The following is a 4,396-nucleotide window of genomic DNA, read 5'->3' as shown; positions in this document are numbered from 1 at the left end:
CTACGTGCCCACACACGTCTTGAGGTGTAGAGATACATCTTGGAAGATCTTGGTCTGAGTATTTTGAAGAACTGCTTTGGATTGGAAGTTCATTGGAGATTCAAAAAGATAGCAAGGATTCTTGATAGTTCTTCAATTGGTAAATCTTCGTCTTTTATTTTTCTATGATTAATGTATTGCATGTTAATGGATCCGATTGTTTAAAGCTTGTTTAAATAAAAAAATTTGAAATCTCTGGGCCCAACACCCCGTGCTTTCCGCTGCGAACATGGTAAACATGTTACCAACAAAGTATTAATAACATATCGGGTCCAGTTCATGTATAACCACATTATACAAAGCACCTCTACTAAGATGCCCTACTACATCAGTAATCTGGATCTAGATTACATGTATTCGTAATACTAGTGAACTGTACCTATAGTATTTAATCCAAAGATTTCGTATAACTTTGTTTTACTGTGAACTATTTAAATTTGTTCCCTACAATTTAATCCTCTCGTACCAATACAAGATTGTAGTCACAATATCAAATTTGGGAATTTACTGATATTCATATAATATTATTCTAACAATAATAATAAACAATTAATATATGCAAAAATTCATTTTAATGATTTATTTTGTAAACTATTGTTCAACACATATGCTTACAAGGGCACAATTCCAAACAATTTGGGGGGTGGGGTGGGGTGGGTTAACTCGACTGGTATCATTGCTTCATACCCATATGCCAAGGAAAATGGTGTATGACTAGTTGATATACGAGCTGTAGTACGGTATGACCATAGTACCTCTGGCAAGATGTCCAACTAGTTGCCCTTTGCTTGCTCAAGACGCTTCTTCATGGTATCTTTCAATGTCTTATTAACAGCTTCGACTTGTCGATTTGATTGAGGATGAGAAACTGCAAAGAAACTCTTCGTGATGACATGCCTTGTACAGAAGTCTGTAAAGTGATCACTATTAACCTGTGTACCATTATCTGAAATGATCTTATTTGGTATTCCATGCCAACATAATATTTTTCACTACAAAGTCAAGTACTTTATTTGAAGTGATAGTTGCTAGTGGCTCTGCATAAATCCATTTGGTATAGTAATCCACTACAACGGCTACAAACTTGACTCCTCCTTTTCCCGTAGGTAAATGCCCAATCAGATCTATTCTCCACACAGCAAAAGGTCATGGACTTTGCATTTGTTTAAGTTCATTAGGAGTTGCTCGAGGTATCTTGGAGAACCTTTGACACTTGTTACATTTCTTTACGTACTCTAGTGCATCATCATTCATTGTCGACTAAAAATATCCTTGACTCAATATAATTTTTGCTAGGCTTTGCCCCCCTGCGTGGTTACCACAAAATCCTTCATGCACTTCCATCATTAGCAATTCAGCCTCTGTTTTGGTAACACATCGAAGTAGAGGCATTGAGTACCCCGTCTGTACATCACTCCATCAATGATTATATATCTAGCAGCATGTCGCAATACCTTTTGTGCTTCATTTCTGGCTTGGGGTAATGTGTAACGCCCAACTTCCTTAAAGTCGTTACCAAGTGATTTATAAATGTGCCATTAGCTCGCTAATCGAGGTATAAGAGTAGAAAGTGTGCTCGGATAAAAATAAAGACTCATTTAGTAAATCATTAGGTATAAGAAGTTGGTCTTTTATTAAAATTCATAAAAATATTACATTGGGATCCCAAAACACTATTTGGAAATATAGTTACAAACAAAAGATATAGTATAGTCGACCTAACCGACAAAACCAAACATTTATCACGTGTTCCTTAAAATACCTCGGTCGTGGTGGCCAGGTAGGCCAAACATGTACACACTGCTCCATGCCCTCCAACTCATGGTTGTAAGATCCAGCTTCTTTGCTCTTACCTGCACCACAAAGCACCCGTGAGCCAAGGCCCAGCAAGAGAACTTCAAGCATATCACGCAATAAAAATATATATCAACAAACCATACTCAATCAGAGCAACAAACAGATACCATATCCTATTAGCATGCTCAAGGACACACATCTAGACCAGCTCAAAAGCACAATAGCATACTAGCCTAATAATACAGCAGTGCAATAACACGTTAGAACTATAACCAGACAATGTAATAATATAATAGTACATTCACACAGTAGCTCAATACTACCACAGCATATAATAAAGCGGCCAACAGGCAAAACACATAGCGGTCATGTCGTTCCAAGTGCTTTACCAAGCTTTGGGTTCGCAGTCTGCACCGAGAGGATGACTCCAGCATCCTAGGTGGGTCTCGCCCTAATGGCTTGCACTCCGCATGCTCAACACCGTTCTCAGCCCCTTGCCGCTCTCGGCTCTTGCCGAACAGTCATATTCACATATATGACATAACAGATATAAATAATACATATAGTACAATACACCACATAGCTCTACGGGTACAAACAGTTCTCTGACTTGGTGTCCTGAGCTGACAATCCAAAGCGATCCCGAGCACAATCCTAATCCTGAGCCTGAGTGGTAAGACCTAGTCACAAAGCATCAACAATAGCCATCCATCAAGTTCTAATCCATTAAATAACTTTGGGTTACAATTCTAGTCTCCGGGACCTTGGATTCTACCAATCCGGGTGGTAAAATCCTTCCCGAGCCTTAACATTTGAGTTCCTAAACCTAAAACTCTCAATTGGCGAACATCTGACACTTGAGCCGCGGCGCGCTTAAGTCAGAGGGAAAAGCCTCACTGGTTGAGGGACACGGGCTGCGGCATTCCCTTCCTTGGGCCGCGGTCCGCCTAGCTACCAGAGGCTTTCCAGCCTCTTCGAACACACGGGCCGCGACTCAATCCTGAAACCCAGAAATCCCACCATTTTCTACATTTTTCCTGAACTCAAATAACCAAAATTCCACCCTAGACATGAACTACAGCCATAACTAAGTCTCTCAAGTATTCCCAAGTACCTTAAACCACACCATCACAGTAATAGCTAAACCAAAACTCCATCACAGCCCAAACTTCAAACCTTGAATTTGAAACTCAAGAACATCAATATCAAACTCATAATTCAACAGAGACGCACAAGAATTCACTTACCCCTTCTGCAAATGATGGCCCTAAACCCATCCTCAACTGTTCCTAGCTTGATTCCTCAGTCTCCAAGCTTCCACATCTTCAATTCAGGGCCTCGCCACAAGAATTTCTCCAAAACTATCCAAGCCACCAAGAGAGGAAGGAAGAGCTGAGAGAGAGACACACACACAGCTGAGGAATTCTGTCTTTCTTTTCCTTCTAAGTGTTTCCCTTAAGTTCTACAACTATCCAGAATAGCTGAGTCATTCTATGGTCAGGTCTATCCCTTGGCCAAAAGACCAACATACCCCCAAATCCATCCTTAATGTCTTAATGCCACCAAGGGCAATCCCGTCATTTGCCACATCCCGCTAATTCCTCGGGTGTCCTTAATAAATTCCCATTTAATCTCGACATGTCCAAACCATTACTAAACTACTACCCATTACTTGGTCATCCCCAAACACATATAACATACCCAAAATACCACTGGGCTCCTACCGAGCCGGGTATTTGACCCCGCTGCGACTATTCCGCTAATCTGCTCCCTTGAATCGTCTCAGATCACACATCTCAAATATATCCCCATAACACTAGGGTCATACTCACAACACATGAATATTTACATTTATGCCCCCCAACGGGCCAGAATTACAAACTCGCCCCTATCCACATAAATGGGCCCACATGCATATTTAATACACACATTCATGCATGTCTAGTCACATTACCACATAATTCATATATATCACAATTAAATCAATTATTGTCCTCCTGACACACTAATCAAGGCCCTAAGCCTTATTAGCAAATTTGGGATGCTACAACTATCCTCTCCTTATCAAAATTTCGTCCTCGAAATTTATTCACACATGTCAAACACTAATCCCGCAAACTTGATTATAATCCACGATTCAGGTCTTTTACTTGGTCATTACTTGCAACATTCTCACAAGAACAATCGTCTTAATCTATAAGACCTTCTTTCTTTTATCCTGACTTTCACTGGCTTTTCTTTACATAGTAAGTTCCACAAAGTTTCCAGGGTCTCCTTACCCAATCAGGGGTTGCACTTGCCACCCCTTTCTCCAATATTGGCACCAGTAACATTTCGTAAGCCTCTACCTGCACTGGGGTAAGGTCAAACTATAGGCCCCTGGCCTAATCCCTATTAGGATTCCACAAACAAAAATCAACTCCTCTTTTCATCTTGAACTTCCATACTCTTATTAGTTCATAACACCTGGAGGACACAAAGTTCATGCTCCCGGAACTCCACGTTCCCATACCTAGACTTGCGTATTCTCATGTCCTTGTAATAATGCAAACACTCCTGA

This window comes from Humulus lupulus, chromosome X (assembly GCF_963169125.1).
Source record: "Humulus lupulus chromosome X, drHumLupu1.1, whole genome shotgun sequence".
Taxonomy (NCBI): domain Eukaryota; kingdom Viridiplantae; phylum Streptophyta; class Magnoliopsida; order Rosales; family Cannabaceae; genus Humulus; species Humulus lupulus.
Note: the sequence above shows the minus strand (reverse complement) of the source record.